The sequence below is a fragment of the Corapipo altera genome, unplaced genomic scaffold (assembly GCF_003945725.1).
Source record: "Corapipo altera isolate COAL_440 unplaced genomic scaffold, ASM394572v1 1, whole genome shotgun sequence".
NCBI classification, from domain to species: domain Eukaryota; kingdom Metazoa; phylum Chordata; class Aves; order Passeriformes; family Pipridae; genus Corapipo; species Corapipo altera.
Window position 1 is genome coordinate 10975826 of NW_020884873.1, and position 21278 is coordinate 10997103.

At 45.3% G+C, this 21278-nt stretch overlaps 1 protein-coding gene and 1 long non-coding RNA gene across 3 annotated transcripts in view; one reads left to right on the plus strand and one right to left on the minus strand.

The window, feature by feature from the left end:
* The window catches only part of HIPK2 (homeodomain interacting protein kinase 2), a 123542-nt gene that overhangs the window by 86182 nt on the left and 16082 nt on the right, over positions 1-21278 (minus strand). The window lies entirely within an intron of this gene.
* LOC113955419 lies at positions 18425-19340 on the plus strand. Its single transcript, XR_003530545.1, has 3 exons — positions 18425-18794; positions 18916-19007; positions 19186-19340. It is a non-coding gene; the product is annotated as an uncharacterized LOC113955419 (long non-coding RNA).

Here is a 21278-nt window from a genome sequence, read left to right on the forward strand (position 1 = left end):
AATCACATTCTTCCAGAAATATGTATTCAACAGAAATAAAATACTATGCTCTAAATAAATCACTACCTCTGATTGAACTATACTAACAACATTCAAGATTTCTGCTCTCTTGCTCTCCCCCTTCTCATTTTTAATAACAGGAATGTACATGTTATTTTTACCTCCTCTGTCTAAAGAGACTCCTATTCCCATTGTCTCCAGGAATATATCTAGCTCTCTGGAAGAACTCATGTCAAATACTGTAAAGTATTCTGACTACAGAAGCCAAATTTCAAATCCTCAGGCTCATCCTGTATTAAGCACTTTGGTGGATCTGACTTAAGCCCTCCATTTATTTCCATAAAACCACTGTGTAGCTTCAGGCCTGCAGAGAGCCAAGATGGGACCAGGAGATGATACACTGTGACAAAATGGAGGTGCACAGATAAAGTTGAGGAGCCAGGGTAGAAGAAGAGGATGTTTCAGATTGCTTGCCAAATCTGCGTGTGGGAATCGTGCACAATACTGGTCTGTGCTCAGGGACAGTGGAGATAGGAGTTACACAACATGAGCTATACTGCGTGCTCTCAGTTCTCCTATATTTATAAAATTGTGTTCATCTATTCTTATTCACAGTGACAACACCATCACTGGAAAACTGATCCCCTGCAAATTAACAGCATTGTTAATGAAGCAACATACATATTAGCACGTGGCAGAATTAGCTCCTAATATAACTTTACTTTTAAAGAAAAGACAAAACCCTATTTTAATGCAAGCTTCTTTGGCTCCAGAAGAGTTAATGACCTTCTAAATCTTTATTTAAAAAAAAAACAAACATCAAAGAACAACCTCATAAACTTCATAACTGAGGTGAAAATACAGTATCACTGAGACAGATTTACTGAAGGACTCTGAGTAATATTCCACTGTCACAGAAAATGTGTCTATTCAGAAAAAAAGATGTTGTCCACAGAAAAGGGGACTTCTAAGTCCTTACTTGCTGCCAGCTTTTCCTGCCCAGGGTAGGGATAGTACCACCAGAGCAAAGGTACTGTGAAGAACACAAATCCATGGGGATTCCTAGGAAAGGAGTGAGCACCTGACAGGAGTTAGAGCAGAAAGGCACAGCCTCCTTCACCTTTCTATCTGTCGTCAGTGTTTCTTTTTAATAAACCAGAATGACTAGGGAAGGAAAAGACAATATGCTGAGCTGGCACCATTGCTGAATTATTAAGCACAAACATAACCTTGACTTGTTTTCAACTTTAAAAAGTTAAAAGCTGAATAAATGCTTCAATAACAAAACCACAACAAAATCCGCAATGCACATGGATGACTTCTTCACTTGGAGGACTGACAGTATCTGACACTCAGCTCCCCTCCAGACCATTTTCTGGAGCTCATATAGGCTCACACACATGCATGAACTTATACACTCACATAGAAAAATATGAAGATTACTCTACACTCACAAAATTCAGTAGCATGGTGAAGCAAACAGACCTAAACACATCCAGTGCCCATTTTCTAGTTAATTCCCGGCTGCCCAAAGCCCAGGACCTACTCAGGAGAGGGGTGCTGTGGCAAGCCAAAACCCACCATACATAGCTACTAAGAAGTAACCAGCAAAGCAATCACTCCAGTTTGCTTCAACACTCCCACCTTCATCCCTGCCACAGTGACACATTTATGAGGACAAGGCAGACGCAGAAGAAAACCCCCATCGGGACACATGGGGAAACCAACCCTCACCCCTGCTTGAACACGCCGCACAAAACCCCGCTGACCCTGCTCTGACAATGAAGCCCTGCAAACCACAGTGTGCTCCCCTCTGCAGATGTGCTCCCTAGCTCTAAGGGGATTTCTGATGCTGTTTGCTGTCATTCCTTTTAACTCCACCCCCCCCTCCGCCTCTCAACCTCCTTGGCAGCAATTTCCAAGGTCCCTGCAACTGGGTACTAAGACCCCCTCCAGCTCCCTGCCCCTCTAAGTGCTTGCTCTCCTCTCTCCTTTCCACGGGGCAGTGCTGCCACGAATGCTGCAGCATGTGGCATGTGGTGAGCTTGGAGAACCGCAGCAGTATTACTCAACTTGTCATCCTGGACACAAGGATTGTATGTGAGTGAGCCAAAACTGTGTTTGTTCTTCCACTGATTAAGAGGAGTCACAGTGTTCCTTCTAGTACAGTACCAACCTGCCTGGAGAGAGTGGGGTTGGTTTGATGTATGTTTTCCCCCTGGACGCGAATAATGTAACAGATGTAATTGGTAACATATTGTGGACCTAGCAGAGGTGTAATTTATAGCTTTATGGCTTTCATTCCATGGTGTGCTTGAGCAATCTCTCTTCGTACAAAATAAAAAGGGAAAAAATGACTGACGCAGAACAAGACGAGACGTTCTTCTCACACACTCCTCTAAAGACAACACGAAACGACCGAGGCACCCCAAATTAAAGTCAAGGATGTGAAGTGCAGCAGCTGCAACTTTCTCAGTGCCACTGTAAAAATCAGGATAATCACCACCATTAAGGGACAGACTTTCAACTGGTGCAAACTGGCAGTACTCCAGTTGACATCAGCTGACGCTAAAAACAAGGTCAGCAGTCACTCAACACTGTCAATGTCAGAAGGCTGCCTGTGCTCATTGGTGAAATGAGTTGTTGTTAGGGACTGGTTTCCACATCAACAACCAGCCCCTTGCTGTCTCTGAAACACTGCTGGCAGCCTCAGCAGGGGAACAGGAATAGGGGATAAAATCACTGACCCACACTGGTACCCCAAAAACAGAGGGTGTGGAGGAAGCAGTGCTTTCTTGCGGATAAAGGGAGAACTTCAGACTCTTGCTGCCACTTCCACTCTCCTCAGAGGTTATTTCCCATCACAGGAGAGGTATTTTTTTCCCCTAAAAAAAGAACTATGAAATCTTCCTTCCATTCAAAATGATTTTCTCATATTTGAGGTTTTAGGGGAGAACAATTCAGTGAGTCCTTCAGCATAGTCCGATACTAAGAAATTACAGGCTGATTGACAGCTCAGTGATGGGAAAAAAGGCTTCTGCAGCCAAGTAATTTTTATTGCAAATTTGCCTGTGCAGTTAATGCAAGAAAAACACAACCCTAAATTTCCTAAGGACACAATCAAACTGTGCTGGTGGCATGTTCTTTTTTTCAAAAAGGATCTTTGCTCCATGGCAATAGCAGAAATAGTAATAAATGTGAATAAAAGTTGGATGGTTTGTTACAGGGATCAAATTCCTCATTCCAGCCTGTAATATGATTTACAACTTCAGCCTTTTGATTACATAGGCTGACAACAGCTTGCTACCGCGTCCATGAGGCAACATGCCAGTAGTAATGGGGTGATCCATGCCAGCCAAGCCCAATGACACTGACGCTTCAGAGACAGTGGGGATGCCCTCAGACAGCATCCTCACTCCTGGGGTCTTGGAAAGACAAGAGGGGCCACAAGTCATGGAGGGATGGAAAATGTAATGTTTCACTTCGAAAAAGTTCTCTTAAACCCCCACTCCCGGGTCTGACAAGAAACCTCCTGTGCAAGACTGTGCCTTTCATGTCACCTCCCTTTGCTTGCAGGAAGATCCTAGCACTCACCTTTCCGCTTTCTGCATGGAAGGGCCCAAGGTTGGCACCCGGCTCCTCCTCTTTCTGCTCTCCACCAGGAGCAGAAGGGGTAAGGATACTCAGGTCGAGCAGCTTTGCTCACCAAGGACTCCCGCTCACCTGAAGCCCAGTTCAGCAGTCGTACCTACACCAGCAAAAGCTTTGGCTGGACTAAGGCAAGTGGCAATACCGGCTGAGCTTGGCACCTGCCTTGGCAGGGGTGCAGGGCAGCCCCCACAGCCTCAGTTAGCCAGCCAGGATGCAGCCAGGACTCTACAACAGTTAAATGCTCATCCTGATGAGTGCAGGTCTAAGTTTTATATCACCCCGAGCATGGCAAGTTTCTGGGCTGGGAGCAGAATCAAGGCTGGGCACCATACATTAAATAAAATTGATAGTTCCTTTCTTTAATAATGAGTTTTAGTGCAGCCATTTAAAGCTCTCACACAAGTGACAGTAACTGGATTTAATGGGGCCTTCCCTGTCCTTGATACGACTCACGTTAACTCCCCATAGCATCGACATGAGCTGAAGTATGTAGCATGCAGCCAGGGGATAATGTTAAAACATCTGGAACGACTTTTATTAAAAGACTTGAGGTTTTTTTTTTCCTGAGAACTCCTCCCACGTCAGCTTTCACTTAATAATAATTTAGCAGGTGCTATTTACAATTCAGATGGCCCTCTTCTGCATGCATACACAAATCATGCAGCCGCATCACTTGTACTTCTAAGAGGTTTCAAGAAAGCAAATGAGGTAAAGCTCCCTATCCACCCACCTCACCCCAAAGGGCAAAAAATACACTTTGGGGACTAAAGAAGGAACAGTTTGCAAGTCACTGATGTTTTCTTCTGCTTTACTCCTAGCACTTACTGTTGATTTATAAGTGTGGCCTTTGTGGTGGCAAGAGACCAAGCCCCTGCTCTGTATTAAGTAGGCAGTAAGACCTTTTCCAGTACCTGCAGAGCTCTGTAACCAGAGGCTGCTTGCTGACGGCCTCCAGAATGACAGTGCCTGCTTGAAAAATACTGTAGAAAGCACATGGCGTGTGTTCAGCATATAAATGATGCACACAAGACACTACTGAAATAAGTATCTTCCACTTCTCCCCAGAGAGGCACAAGCCAGAAAACCCACATACACACCCAGGTTGAGAACGCAATGAAAAGGGGATCTGCCAGGTACGGCTAATGTACTGCACCTTCAAAATAGCCATGTCTTCACAGTGGCCTCTGTGTAGCCCTTTTTGAGGCACTGTCCCCCAGTACCACTTGGAATCTCCTTAAAATTTATGTCCCCGGAGGCTATACAAATTCTTTCCCTTGCGCTACTGAATGTTTGGAGACAGCCTCAGAGTGGAGTTCAGACCTCAACATCCTCAGCTCCTTCCTGTTCCTGGTGAGCAGAAGATGTCAAGGGAGCCTTCATTCCAAGTGAAAATCAACCTGCCTTCCTGCTCAGCTTTTCCTGTCCTGCTAGTAAAACTGTCTCATCCTAATTAGTAGTTTTCTAAATGCTTATGTGCTGTGCAGCAGTTCTCAAAGATGTCTCAAAGATGGGATAAAGCTCATCCCCAGCACTGCTTCAGACTTGGATTCACATGGCTCCAAGTTGCCATGTTTGATCCACATCTTATGGCCAAACGGAAAAGTGAGACTTCTCAATACACAGAATAGTCATAAACAAAACCAAGTGGACAAAGCCAAGCATCTGCCTCCTTCCCTCTCATTCCCACTCAAAATACACATCCCTGAAGTGCAATGGCCAAAGAACCCCCATCATCATCACCTTCAAACCCCATATCCCCCCCACCACCCTGACTGCCCTCCTACATATCCCTCTCCTGCATTTACAGCATCCACAACCCTGCCTACTATTTTATTTTGTGCACCATGACTTTCCTTTATAGGTATGATAAAAATTATCAACCAGGACTTAGTACTCTTGGGTATGGAGGTGGTGTAGGCAGTTACTCCCTATCATGGCCTAAGCAGGTTATTTTGGCATGTGGCTCAGGATATTGCTCCCTCTCCTCACAAACCATCTTTACTCCCTTCTTCATCTCCCTTTTAACTCCTTAAATCCAGGGCAACTCATCTGCTGAGTAGCGAAAGCCTTCTCAGCTGACCAGGGCAAAGAGGACAGTTAGGAAAATCTGGGGAGTTCTTCCTCTGAGCCAGTCATGTCCATCTTGTCCCCTTGCCTGAGCATCCAGCTTCACCACACCTGCCTGTGGGCACAGGAAGTGCTGAGATGTGGTAAGGGCTGGCTGGGACTGCTAACCAGCACATCTGGGAAGCAGGGCAGTTGGCAAGCCCAGGCTCAGTGCCTATGTACCGATGCAGGCTAAAGGCTGGTGAGTTGGCACACACTTGCTTTGCCATGCAGGACATCTTCAGTGTTGAGGTGGTGGGAGATGGTTGCTTTCTAGTGCACAGAACACACGGAGCAGCACTTCTTTTCCTAGGGCTGTGGCATGCAGACTGTAAGATAGGTAGAGCTGCCCACGCTAGGTCCATATGCTCCAGGAAGCATCTCTGCCACCCTCATGAGCAGTCTGGGGGAAAATGGGACTACCCAGAGCCCTGGCACATCCCACACAGACCTAATGAAGCAGCACCACCCTGAGCCTGGCCCTGCCCTGGAGCCTGGACATCTAGGCAGCTCCAACCTCATCTCCCACACTCCCCACACTCGGTGGGTCACTAGACAATGGCATGTGAGCTGTGCAAACCACAAAACCCTAGTAATCTTCCGTAATCTCGAAACATCACGATTCTTATTCATCTTTTTGATGTGGGTTCAGGTGCCCATGAGCCTGAGTAACAAGCTGTGGGCTCCTCTGACACATTCCTGGTTTTACACACATGAAGCAAAATCTCAGGGACAAATACATACATTTGAATACTTTATTACATCTCCATGAAAAATTCTTTCACGGTCACCTCCATCTCCCACTTGAGTGAATTGCAGTAATGACAAGAGATATTACAGATTTCCTCAGTTAATCATGTGACTAGTTTATGTTTCACATTATAGTTAATTAACTATGCAAGACCTGAGAACACAGGTAAAATATACTTCACCAGAGCCTGCCTCATTACTTCCCTGTAGATGCAATTGGACCCGACACCAATTTCTAGATCTTGGTGACAGAAAGTCCAGTAGTCAAGTCCATTCTCCCCTGAACCGGAAGGTAACCCCTTTTTCCTATGGGAAAACCCAGCACAACTAGAATAGTGCAAAACTTCTCTCCAGGATACCTCAATGTCACTGAGTGGAAAGCAAATGAAGGCAGCAGGTGAATACAATATAACAGTCTACAGCCTTGACAAAACAGAGCCAGACCCCAGCAGGTAAACCCCCTTCAGCATATCTGTCAAAGCTGACAGAAAGACTGCCCTCTCTACAGAAATCATGAAATGACACTGCAAATGCTCTACCAAGACCTCATAGTGCTCTCCAGACATGAAGTAAGAAACCTGGGAGTCTGCTGTGTCCACATCAGGTCTCTGCAGTTTGAGAAGGCAGATCAATAGCCCTGCCAGATGCACCTTACTGAGCAGTAGTCCTTCAAGCCAGGGAGCAAAGTCAACAGCTCCTGTGACGATTTCTGGAGTCCCAAGAGCAAAATGAGGTGATGAACAACAAAGAGGCAGGGACAGCACTGAAAGCCTTCAAGGTCTGAATGAGAGTGTGAGGAAACTTATGCACAATGTCAGCATAAAGACATTTTAGGAAAGTGGGTGTCAGTGAAGTTAGGAAGTACTTTTAAAACCAAACACTCAGGACGCCCAAGGGCCTCAGAGGAGAAGAAAGTCTGCTTGGGAGTCAGAGATGGGATCAGGAAAAAAGGACAAGAAATCAGACAGGTGGGATTGACAGAAGCCCTGCTTTGAAGCTTTATCTTTGGAGGATACTGAACGATATGTAACAAAATGCTTTGCTGAAGAAATCTCTCTGAGATTTCTTGGAGAGAGGCCCAGCAGAGCTGAGGAAAGTGTGGGGTGCCTGGCTGGGGCTGTGCTGCAGGCTGTTGGGGGACCCACGAGCAGCACCACATCTGTGTAAAGAGCAGAAGACTGCGGTAACACCCACAGCACCATTCAAAATGAGGCATGACACACTGAGGCTCATATAATGCCATGCTTAAATGAGCTCCTGAGGTGTTACCAAGGAACGTTTCCCCATCCTGAAGCCAAAATGGAGCCAGATGAGCCTAAAAGCAGTCACTCACATCAGTGTGCCAGGTAGGACTGTTTGGCAACAGCCTATGTGTTCTGGCCACCTTCCTCTCTCCCATATGTCCTCCACAGTCACAAAGTGGAACAAACAGTAACCATGGCATTTCTACAGTACCCAAAGTTCCCTTTGCAGAACTATACAAGACAGTCTCTGCAGTAAATGTGAAACTGGCCACGGTTTGCCTTGTAGTCCAGTTTAATGTCTGTGTGGGTCCCTACATCTGACCTCCAAACAGGTTTATAAGGCAGGAACTTCTAGGTTCCCACAAGCTCCATCTCTGATTGCTACTTGCTAACAGAGTTGCATCCTGAAAGTAGAACTGAAAAAAAGAAGGATCTGCTTTCCAGGCAGCATGGCTCAGGTCACATTTGTTCATCTTTCAAAAAGGGGTTGACCACACTCCAACTTACAGGGGAAACAGAGGACTTCCTCAATTCCTGACCCCAGATTTCACTGGCCATCCTATACAGTCCTCTGTTATCTTAGTTTCTGGGAAGGAGTACCAAACCAAGGCCTCTCAAAAAGGGACCAGAATGAATCAGTTCCCCTTTGCTGCTCTGGCTGTGCCCCCTCAGTCACACAGCACTGGCACAACTCATGGCTTCCCACAACTGCCTAGTGGAAAGGATACTTTGGCTTTTTCCACAATGTCTGCCTCCCTACCTGGATGACTTTCCATCTGTAAATATTAGCTTTGTAATGTCAATGACTCCAACTGGCCCACAAGTGTGGTGAAACCATAGGGAATGGCTGGCCCCTTGCATACCTCACTTGTTAAAAGCAACCCTACTTGTGAAGGCAGGACATGGGCAAGGCTTACTGGAGTCTCAGGCTCAGCCTCTCACTCCCACAGGATTTTTTTCCTAAGTGTTTCATTTGCAAAGAAGCCATTGCATGACATTCAGCCCTTGCTTTGTTTACGAAATCTGAAACTCAGATCAGGCTCTAGTGGGGCTGAAAAGGTCAGTTTGCCTGTTCGCAAAGTCCCTCCCTTCGTTTGATATCCATCAGGATACAGACCTATTGGAGAGAAACAAGCCCCCAGTGAGGTCTGGATGGAATACACAGGATTTGGTCTGCAAAGGAAGATGAAGGCGCAAGAAGGAAGGCAGGGAAGCTGGGCATGGGGCTCTGTCAAAGCAGAAAATTGAGACAGACTGATTTGTTGACCTTCCAACAGCCACATATCGCTTTCAAATATGAATGACCAAACACAAGACTTACAGCACTCTCAAACATCGAGGGCTCTGGAGTGTTTTAGGAGGTGAAGAGAAAGAATACTGCAGGTGGATTACCTGACCTTCAGTTTAAGCAGTTAAAACAATTCTGTAAACAGCCTGTCCTCACATCGGCACACAAAACACCCACCCACAAAGAGAAAAGCCCTTCCTCAAGGAAACATATTGAATTTTTCACCCTGACTTCCAGACTTCATTTTCCTCATCATTTAGGGCTAAGAAAACATCCTCAAAGTTATGGCCAAACAGTCAGAAACCTTTTTTTTGGTGTCACCCATGGCTTTTGGTTTGCATTCCAAAGTAGAACTATAAACCCAGAAATGTATGACATGAAATGGCCGATGAGCTGGGACCAGAACAGGTACAGTGGACTGAGCCAACTAACCCAAACCAAAGACCATCATGGAGACACAGGGTGTAGGATTTGGGCGTGGACCCATTTTCCCCCAAAAAAATCTAATTTCTCCCCAAAAAACATGTCTCTCTTGATCCATTCACCTTTGAGACTGGCAAGTACCTCTCGTATGAGACCACAGCGAAAGGGAGCTGCTGCAGTCTCCATGAGAACATAGCGTGTTGACAGGTTTATCTGTGGAAACCAGTGACTCTGTATTTGGGGTTTGCAGTATTTGGGGTTGTACTGACCTCTGTCACACAAAATGCACGCTTGCACTCAGGCACACACAGACATGTAAGTACTTGCATAGCCAGAGGATGACCCACGAAGGCAATGAATCTCATCATCTCCAAAAGAAATGAGTGATGCTGCCCCAAGTAATCCCACAGAAGTGCCTCTGGATGCCTCCCTGGCCCACTGCTGGCTTGCTGCTGTGGCTGGAGGCTGGTGGTGCATGCCTCATCTCACTGTCTTAACAGCCACTGTCTAACAGGAGAGATGCTAAGCAATCAATATGCAGAGAAGAAGCCCTGTTTGGGCCAAGGACAACGTAGGTGATGTATGAAGCTCTTACTTAGACAGAGAGAAAACCTGGCTTAGGCATGGGGATAAACTACATGAAGGATTTCAGAGCCTTGAAGAGTAAACATCCAGAAGCTCAGGAAAGGATATCTACTTGAGAAAGAAGGACATGAAGCCCTTGTGTGCGATGAAGAAGCTCAGGGACACCAGTAACAGCCTACTCCCCCTCAAAGCTCTACAAGAAAAGAAATGAGACCAAGGGAAGTCATTAAGGGAAATAAAACAATAAAAACCTCCACCTGTGTCAGCAAAACTCCCTTTTTACCATCAGTGTCTCCCCCAGGTTTCTCTTTTGTGCCGGATATGATTATTTATTGACATATTTATTTACTCAGCTCTATAGTGCTTAACATCATGGCTGCCAGGCTTCTTGCACTGTAAAAACTAGAGCAAGACAGGAGTGAAGCTAAACCTGGAGATCCACATGCCAAATGCCTTCTGCAGTGCAGCCTGAGGCACACTGCCACTGTGATGGGCTAGAAAGGGGGACCACACAGCCAGCCTGGCCATACACACTCCTCCTCAAGCAAGAAAGACCAAGCAAGTGACAGCTTAGGAGAGGTGTACAGTGAAACTCTTGGTGTAACTTTGCTTCAGATCACTCAGTGCTTTTGAGACCCTGAACAGCACCCTGCAGAGACACAGACACCTGAGCAGGCCTCACGCCCTGGGAGAGCTGGGCTCAGTCTATGCGGACTGTGAGTAACTGCTGTGTGGCACTCACAGGTACGGCACAGCTGCTGAAACCAAACCTACAGAACCAAAAATCCACTCCAGGAAGGAGAGATGGCTGCAGATGACAGACTAGTTAAAGGGGCTGTCAGGCCTCCTTCTCGCTCTTGATCCTACATTTGTGAACTGACATGTCACTTTGCACTTCCAGCAGCAGGCAGCCACTTGCTGCATCCCTTCCATAAGCATCTCTTTGGCACTACTACAACTTTTTTGCAGCCATGTGCTTTCAATCCAGAATACTCAACTCTTTCCTTTTCCTATAGCAATAAAATTAAAGGATTCAGCCTAGACATAGTGGGACAATGAGTTCAGAATCACCAATGTGCTGGTGATACCACAGACAACCTGTCCACAGCCACACTTATGGCTTTTGACGAAACTGTAAAGGAAGTCTGGCCAAACGGAATCACGGGGTAAGAAGAGTTTCTGGGAAAATGAGTTCTGTGTGATTTTCTCACAAGAAGTAAATACACCACTGTTTCTGCAGCTTCCAGAAAAAAACAGATTCCATTCAAGTAAAAACTTGTAGTCAAATCACAGCAGCTTTCAATAGGTCTAGGAGAACACTGGGCATCTTAGCTTTGCCATAGTCATAGGAATGACTCGGGAGTAAAATGGCCTTGGACCCACGGTTTTTGCTAGAACGATCACAAGACTTCCAGGAAATGATGAGAGGGGGAAACTGCCATAAAAAACCAAAACCAAAACCAGCCAAGGGAATTTAGTACCAAAAGCCTTGTGAACTTTCATCACATATTATGCACTCAAAACTCACTGAGAGCTTTCCAGCATCCATATGGATATAAAGTAAGAAGAGACTGAAAACCAGATTCAGCAGAAGCACAATAACTGGGTAAAGAATTTCAAAGGGAAGCAGCAAGTTTACACCCTGTATAAATGCCCAATTAATTCAATGTTTGCAGTACTCTTTTGTGGACATAGTCCTTGGTTTTGGTAATTTTTCATATCTGAAAATAGCCATGCTTCCCTCTTTAGTCCTTTCTGGGCTCATGGGAGACTGCAATGAGTCACTAGAGGACCAGCTGAGTCATCCAGCCAAATCTTGGAAAGCAATACAAAATTGGTCATCACATCCACAACTAAAACGTGGATGACGGCAGCACTCCTAGCAACCAACCGTGCATTAGGCAGAAAGGGCTGGAGACCACTGACACTATGAGCCATTAACTGAAGCCAGGCAGAAGAATGCCTTAAATGAAACTAGGACAACACAAAATAAGTGCTGACAAACATGGCTGGAAAGTGGCCCAGTGGAAAAGGAGCTGGGGGTGCTGGTCAACAGCCGGCTGAGCATGAGCCAGCGTGTGCCCAGGTGGCCAAGAAGGCCAATGGCATCCAGATCAGAAATAATGTGGGCCTAGCAGAAATAGAGAAGTGACTGCCCCCCCGTACTTGGCACTGGTGAGGCTGCACCTCAACTCTTATGTTCAGTTCTGGGCTCTCACTACAAGAAGGACACTGAGGTGCTGGAACACATCCAGAAAAGGGAAATGGAGCTGCTGAAGGATCCAGACAGTAACTCCTATGAGGAGCAGCTGAGGGAGCTGGGGCTGTTTAGTCTGGAGAAGAAGAAGCTCAGGGAAGACCTTATCACTCTCTACAACTACCTGGAAGGAGGCTGTAGCAAGGAGAGGGTCAGTCTCCTCTCCCAGAATACTAGCAATAGGACAAGAGGAAATGGCCTCAAGTTGTGCCAGGGAAGGTTCAGGTTGGACATCAGGAAGAATACTTTCACTGAACAGGTGGTTAAGCATTGGAATGGGCTGCCCAGGGGAGTGGCGGAATCACCATCCCTAGAAGCATTCAAAAAATTATTGGACACGTCACTTAGTGCTGTGGTTTAGTTGACATGTTGGTGTTCATCCAAGGTTGGACTTCATGATCTTAAGAGGTCTCTTCCAACCTTAATGATTCTATGACTGCTGGTTCTGCAACTGACACAAAGCCCTTCTCCATTCAGTTTCCCCATCCCATCCCCATTGTATTAAGAAAAAGGGATGGCCATCTCCATCTTCCAGATCATGGGATATTTCTAGCCCATTTTACAACTTCAATGAACCAAAGTCCCAATTCATTCAATTCCTTTAGAGTATCATCAAATCTTAACAGGATCTATTTTGACATGCAATCTCACTGAGAGGCAAATAACTATGACCTTTTAAGAACACAGGTCTGTATTTCATTTTTATGTCTATTATCTTCAGAACAAAAGGAAGTGGGGCAAGTGCTTTTGGGCACAGAAAATGTATTTACCAAGCAGGCTTTTTATGGTGATTACAAAAGTTTAATGAGTGAATTCAGGACAGTGGAGGACTGATAGACTTGTCCTGAGGAGTTGGGCATGCTGTGAGCAGATGCAGTGCATGCTCCCTTGCCCCACAAATCACTTGGACAGCACACCACAACCTTGTATTTGGGCACTAAACAAATGATGTTCATCCTGACCCAACTCTCCAGCCCTCTCAAACCTGCTGTCGATCAACACGCACCATCATGCATGTTGCTGGCACCTGAATGGGCTAGAAGTGCCAAGTGGGACCTTGGTCCTACAAAACACTACTCTCAGACATGAAAAGATATGTATTTATTCCAGCGCCTACAAAATCAGCATCCTGCAACACTAAGCTCACCTTGATCCCCTTTACGGAAATCTGACAAAAATGGGAAACAAAATGTAGCTGAGTGATCAAACCACCGAGGGCCACAGAAAGCCCTAGTATTAACTATTATTGAAATACTCACAAAGGAGACAAGCGAGATTTGGCTCTGCAACATAACAAACAGTTGGTAGATCTCTATGGTAAACGCCTGTTCTCTCTGTGCTGTCATGGAAAAGCAACACTGACCTGCAAGGGCTGGGTCTCATTGCAGAGCTGCTCAGGGAAACCTGTCTCGGCACTGCTTGCTGTCACCCTGTGAGCCTCGTGACACGAGCTACCACCGAGCCAAGTGTGGAGGACTCCGAAGCAGCAGGGGGCAATGGGGACAGCACGTGTGGCAGATCAACAGTGCAAATCCCTCTGTGGCTCACGCAGAAAACCTGCTGGCTGGAGGCTCCCGATGACACTCCTGCCACCTGCCCCAAGCATCAGCAAATGGTGCTCAGGGACTACCCGTGAGATGGCACCGAACAGGTTTGCGTGAAACTGCTCAGAATTTCCCAACTAATGATGTCACTCCTGTTTTGCCTTGGTCCTTCCCTCCAGCTCATCCCTGGGTTACATCAGGGCCATGATGTATTCACCTCGCTGTGCCTCTGCTCCCAGCCCTCTGCACCTTCACTCCTATTTCCTTTGCCCAAAAAAAACCCACTACTGAAAAAGAAAAAGAGTTGAAAGGTTCAGGTGGGCATCAGTGAATGGAAATGAAGAACCCCACAACAGAGTAATGCTCAAGAAGACAGATGTCAAACAGAAGCAGGTGTAACTGGTGTAAACTGGTGTAAAAACAGGTTTAAGTGAAATCCAAGTACAAAGGTTCAAGAGCTATTAAAGTGCCTAAAATTCATGAGGTTTTGATCCTATAGTTCCTAAAAACTTGTTATTATTTAGTCTTTTAAAGGCTCAGCAGTAGAGACTTCAAGCTGTTCAAATGGAATGATAACTTATTCCACGCTCTGCAGCAGAGGCAGAAAATAAATGTGAAACTGGATCCTGACAGCATCATTAGATCCCAAAATTGACCCTCTTGCTTTCTGCTCTGCCTGCTCCAAAGAGCATGCTATTTCTGGAGGAGTTTTAAAAAATAAAGCCCAAGCAAGCGTTCTCATGTCCTCTCCACTTCCCAAGGCGAAGGCAAGCAGCTCTATCAAGTGGCCCTCCCACGCACATCACCCTCTGGGGTCCTGGCACTTGCTAACAACTCAGCACCAGCACCACGGGCTGTCCTGGCACCAACCACGAGCCGTGCAACAACCGCAGTGTGCAGCTCAGCACACACGAGCTACAATAAACCTGTCAGACTGTGCAAGACATGAATCATATGGACTGTCACAACAGCAACACAGCGTGTGCAGCCCTGTTCAAACAAACAAACAATCAATCCAAAGACATCCCAAAACACAGATGTAGGTAAATGGCCACTCTCCTGAGGCTGCCAGTACAGTTATGCGACAGGGCTTGCTGGAAAATATCTACCCTCCTGACTTGTGACAATTCAGAAATGCTTCAGAATGGCTGTAGTGAGGTGCCAGGGGAAAGAGACTGACACAGTCTCTTCTCACTGGGACACCGGATCCTGACCATGCAAATGCCTGGGTTACCTGGGATGCTGGAAGTGAGAGAAAAAACCTGTAGCAAAGGCTACTCTCATTGGTCACCATGGCTGCAGAGGTTGCTCAGGGTCTTTTAGAAAACACAACTCCCAGTGTACTTAGTCAGCTGGAGGTGCTGCTTCTCTCACACTGGTAGGGAAGTTGCGTTGGAGAAACAGCAACACCTTTTCCTGCTTAAGGTTGTCCTGTAGCCCTTGGTACAGCCATGAGACTGAAGTATGGAAATAATGCCACAAGTGAATCCGAGGGACTTGCATGCTATGTCTACTCTTTGGGGCAGCCTTCAGAGTGAATGACAGCTCCATCCATGCTTGCAGACCATCAGGACAGGCTGTTTCAACAGTGAACCTGTCACCAATAACTAGACTTTGGATGCACATATATTTTTCAATTTATTATTGTGATACGGTCAGCAGGGATATGGACCATTTCACCACTCTGTTTTCCCTCTTGCTATTTAATGATCTCACTGTGTAACCTCTCAAGTCACAGTCCTTCAAACACTTGCAGACATGCCTCACCTTCTCATGCCTCACCAGCAACTGCAAGGCTATGAGCCACGAGATGAATTAGGCAGACAAAAGCAAAGGGGAAAGGTGTAAGGCCAGTCTGTTTGCTTTTCCTGGTGGATTTAGTCTGGAGACTTCAGCTTTTCTAGGTCAAGACAGTGTCTGCATCAGAAGATATTCTATAAAATCTTTATTTAACTGTTCCCCTAGGGCAGCTGGCAAGACCCTCACACTACTGGCATGTGGGCCTGTGTCTCAGTTTAAGCATAAGAAGTGTCTTAACTGACCTCAGCAGGACAACTCACACATTGAAAGCCCACCACATGTGTGGTGGTAGTATCAGGGTATTAGTTATCTTCCCTCGGTTTTTGAAAGGGGGTTTGTGTAGGAAAAAAAAGCAAAAAAACTCCATAAAACTTGAGGATACAATTCAGGTATCCCAGTGATACATGAATCTAAACTAAACCCCTCTCCCACACTCTCTCTTTTAAAAAAGTAAGTACTTTTCTACTGGTGTATAAACTGTAGTCAACTGTAGTTAAGTGACATTAACTGATTTCAAAAGAAATCCTATGGAAGGTAAAGTCTCCACAGGAGGGTAAAGTGTGCCCACCTCAGCAGCACACTCTCAGAAAAACTACATTTGATTTTCTTGCAGATTTTTCCTTCCCTTCTTTCTCCATGATTAGCAATATGCATAGAAAAATACGCTCTCTGCTCTCAACAGAGTGTTTGCTGCTGCTGCTGCACATTCTCCACCTGGAATGAAAATTCTCCGTTGTCACGGCAGCCAACGGTGATGTCACAGACTGAGTATTGTGACTTCAGCTGGAAAAGGAGCAGTGGGAGAAGATGAACTCTGAAAACAAAGATACTGTTTCGGTGTAAACAGCCTTCACAGAAAAGAGGGAGGAAAAAAAGAGGGAAGTATATATAAACATATGACAAATACAGTTTTCTCAAACAAGTATAAATAAACATATGATAAATAAGAGTTTTCTCTAGGCAAATATCTTAAAGGTCCAACTAAGTACTGAAAGACCTGTCATTTTGTTTCTGTTCTGTTAAGAAATGGGACCCTTTTAACTTTTGAAACAAACATTTTCTATTCTTTTTTTAATTTTGTTTTTAATATCTTCACATCTGGTCATTGTCCCAGAATAAGCAAACAGCATTGCTGCATAAAGAAATAAGTCTCATGAAATAATGTATGGTATGTTTCCAAATGTTTCATAAATCCACAGGCAACGTGCAAATACTGCCTGCATTCCTGTGTGAAGGTGGTTGTTTTTCATATAAGTCACGTATTAATGTAATCTGAAAACAAACTTAACCCCATTCAATCACATCTCCTTCCACCTTTACACTGAAACTCAGAGGTTATAATTACACCTGGGAGCAGGAATAAATCAAAACAAATACTCGTGTTGCCCTGTACTCTTTTTTGGAAAGAAAAGTGATCCCATCTACTCTGCCTTATGTGCTTTGTCTAACTCGGAACCGGGATGGCTGGCAGGCAAACGGGCAAAGAGGTTTTCATGAGGTCAGAAACGAAAATAAGGTCACTTTCAGAGGTCAGAAATGGGGTAATGCATCCTATGTCCTAACACGTACCAGATCTTCAGAGAGGGACTTTATCTTCACTACCTCACCTTCTGCCTCCCAGGACATTTGCAGGCTGTGGCACCCCAGGAGCTCTGCGGAGCAGAGGGGAGGGAGGATGCAGAGACTTTATGGGTTAGACACTTTCCACCCTTTAGCGAGGATTATTTAAAAAGTACCACATCATGGCAGTCAACACTTCGCAGTTTGGATGTGGAACACCAGAGGTCAGGGCAACAGACTGATGCATTGCTCCAGTGTCTGAGCCCTTTGCTTGCATGGCTCCACACTGTCTTAAAGAGGAGACAAGCCCCTCCCATGGTAACAGCCCCTTTCCTCCAAAATCCCTGCTCCAGAAAAACTTTGTGTTTCCTTTGCTAGGGTTATGGGAGATGGGGCGCTGGTGGTGATCCACACTAACCATAGTACATCCTGGAGGTGCCCAAAGACACCCACACCAGGGCTTGCCCCGGTGTGCAGACACACACTGCTTGAAGCAAGACCAAGGGACTCTGGTCTCCTTGTTCTTTCCTCACTGGGCCCTCAGCTGAAGCAGAACCATCTGCTCCACCCCAGTTTCTTCTCCAGGATTTCAACAGAGATGAGAGATTTCAGCTCAGTGTTACACACAGAAAGCTGCTGGCTAAAAGGCATGCTCCTTTTGGAGAAGTCAACAGTAGGGCATGTGAAAGGCATTTGCTATGAAAAGAAACAAAAAAAGGGAAAGAGAGAAAGAAAGAGAAACTATCGTTGCTTGCTAAAACACAATTGCCTAATGCTTGAACAACTGTAATAACCAGCCAGTGCTGGCAGACTGATCCTGTCCTGACAAACCTTTCTGAAAATACACATGCAGAAAAAGTGGAAATACTGGTAGGACTTCAGTTATCAGCTTCTCAGGGGACACCACAAATAATAAGCAGTTCCCTCACAAAAGTACCCTAATGGCATCCTAGCTCTACAAAAAATTATGTTTGAATATTTTTTCTGAAATATAAACTTGCCATGCACAGTCAGAATTAAAAAGAAATATAGGGTATTTTTAAGAGAAACTCCATGGGGAAAAGCAACTGTGAAATAGCCAAACATCAATTATGAAAACCCCAGCAAGAAGAGGCTCTTGTGCACGGGCTTCAGGGTTTAGGGATTTCAAGAAAATGTGCATCCTAGTTTTGACTCACAATGTAGGCACAAAATGAGCAACTCTGCTCAACTTATACAGCTTGGTGAGTATATAACCCCTTAAAGTCACTGTGTCTATACAACTTTCTTGCATCTCCCAGGTCATGGCAATCTTTGCTCTCCACTCCCACGTCCCCCACAGCATTGGAGTGACAGGCTTACTCCCATCCTAAGTTAGTGAAGAAGAACAGCCGAGACTACTGTGATATGGGCAAACTTCTGCTGACGTGTGCACCTCAGCCACTCAGTAGCTTGCTCACTGGTGGCATTATCACGATTTCTACTGCAAACCTTCAACCAAAGCCTCCTCCTCCCCTGCTACTTCCCACAGACAACTCTGAACAGGCTGTGGGCAGCACTACTTCCTTCTACCTGAGGGCAGAACACATATGAGAGGGAAGCAAAATGTAAGAAAGTGAACAAAAGCAGAGGGATTTGGGGATGATTCTGCCTGTGAGTCAGGGCTGGATCATTTTCCCAAGCTTAGAGATGATCGTCTCATTAGTGTATGATTTGGGATTTCCACAGGGCAGGATCCAGGAGAGGGAGCAACCAGAGCGGTGAGTACCCAGGGTAAAACCAGGAAATGCCTACCCACAAGACCCACAGAAAAAGCAATGGTGTGATCTTATTCTTCCTTAAAATAACTTGCAAGTCTGTTGGTTTGTGGCATTGCTGTTTAATGGTACAGAGCATTATTACAGAAAAAAAGCATAAACCAAACAGTTTTCATAAAGGAAAAAAAAGACATTTTGGTTCATTTGCTTTTTTCCTCCACCCCTGTGCTTCTATCTCAAGGGGCACACATGCTCCTACATGGAATTCCTGGATGCAAGGCTTCACCAAGAATTTTTCCTCTCTGATGGCCAATGGCTCCAGGCGTTTCCCTGTCTCTTCTTCCAGGAGCAACGGCTGTTTATTATTCCTCATGCCCACTCCCCATGACCAAACAACTACACAGAAAACAGAAAAGGTGAAAGCAAGACTATTTAAAGCTGCAAATCAAGAACGCAAGGCTTAGGAAACCTCAGCTTTATGGTCGCCTGTGCAACCTTCGACCCTCTTTCCTGCCTGTGTACCATGGCAGAGCTGTTAATCACATAATCACAGGCTATTTTTCTACAGGACCTCGGCCTCACCCAGTAGAGCAGGATACACAGTGCTCACCTAGCGAGCACCCAGTCCCTATTTCATCTTCTCGGCACTGTTTGAGGTGTGGCCCCAAGCCTTGTTTACCAGGTACCTGCCACACTCTGCTCTGCAGATGGAATTAGTAATTTACTCATGGCCTTTCCTACAGTACGCATCACTAGAGTAACTGAATGTCTCACAAACATAAAGGAATGTATTTTCACAATGCCCTCTTAAAGTAAGACACTGTATTATCCGTATGTCATGGGCAGGGAACCAAAGCACAGAGGGATTAACGTGAAAAGCTTCCACTAATTTTAAATGCCTAATTGAAACTCTTAGGTACAAATCCTTCAAAGATTTGTTTTGCCTGTTGAGGATGTGGTGACAACCATTTCTTTAAGCCAAGTTTGGGCTGATGCTCTTGGAGACAGAAGAAATGGTGCCCCCGACATCTATACCATTCAAATTACTGAGTTGTTAATGTGGAAGCTTGCTTTCTCATTTCTTTGTACATTTGTTATATTTAACATGCATCAAAAAATTCAAGAGAGGTATAAAAGAGCTGTTTTCTAAATACACATTCTGAGGCTGGGATGGAAAATTTCTGCCCAGACAGTTTAAGTTTAGTAAAGTTGTGAACAACTAAAAATGAAGGTCTTAAAATAGGGAAGCTGTTGCATGGCCTCAACAGAAGGTCACTGCCACAACATACACCTTTCTTTCTCTTCTCAGTTGTTGAAGAAACGACACAGGTCAATTGCTACAGTAACAGAATCAAGTCAAACTGAAATAAATGCAAACTGTAACTAAAGCTTTATTTCTTATCCTGGTTCTGTTCAGGTAAACAAGATCAATTTATTTTTAACCTTAATGCACAACGAAGTCTTGTTATTCAATTCCAAATAGCAGCTTTCGCTTTGAGAATAAGCCCCACCTTTCCTCCTGTTCTCTCGAAAAGAGAAAGCAAGTGTCAGGCACTGAGGCAGCACTGGTCATAAGCTGGATATAGGACAGGCAGATGGACAGTACTCTGAGCTAGTGAATCTTACATTGGTATAAACTGATCCCTCCCCTGATTATCTGCAGGGAGATTCACAAATTCCTAAAAAAAAAAATAAAAGCCCATCTGAAAATTTCAGGGGGTGATTTATCTGTGCTAACACCAGGAAAGAAAGACAGACAGACAAAAAGACAGACGGTGGGGGGGCGTGAATAATTCAACCAACTGCTGGTGCCAGCCTTCTTCAGAGCAATAAAGTAATTTTAAAGACACTTTTGTGGGAGCGTAAAATCCAACCCTGCAACTGTCCACCAAGTGTGTGCTGGACTCGGGACACACACACACACACGACACTGGACAACACTGTGAGACAATGTGGGAGCTGGCAGAATTGGTTCCTCCAACACCTTGGGAACATGCAAGGACAACCCTGGGGTAACTCCCGACAGCTCCTCTTTGCCACCCAAGCTGTATTCCTGGCAAATGATGAACTGTTCCGCCCCTAAACACATTCCACATCCACAGAGAGAGGAACACAGACCCAGTTTCTCTGTCCTGCACTGAAAACTCTCACTGAATATCCCTGTTTTTCAGCTAGTGATGTCTCCTGACTGCACTAACATTGACTAATTTAGTATTTTTAATTACAGAGGGATTTAAAGCACTGCACTACAGTGCTCTCTTTTATTATACCCACTGTTTCTGCTGAATCTGGGTACACTCTACATACAAAGTTGCACATTAGACAAATTACACT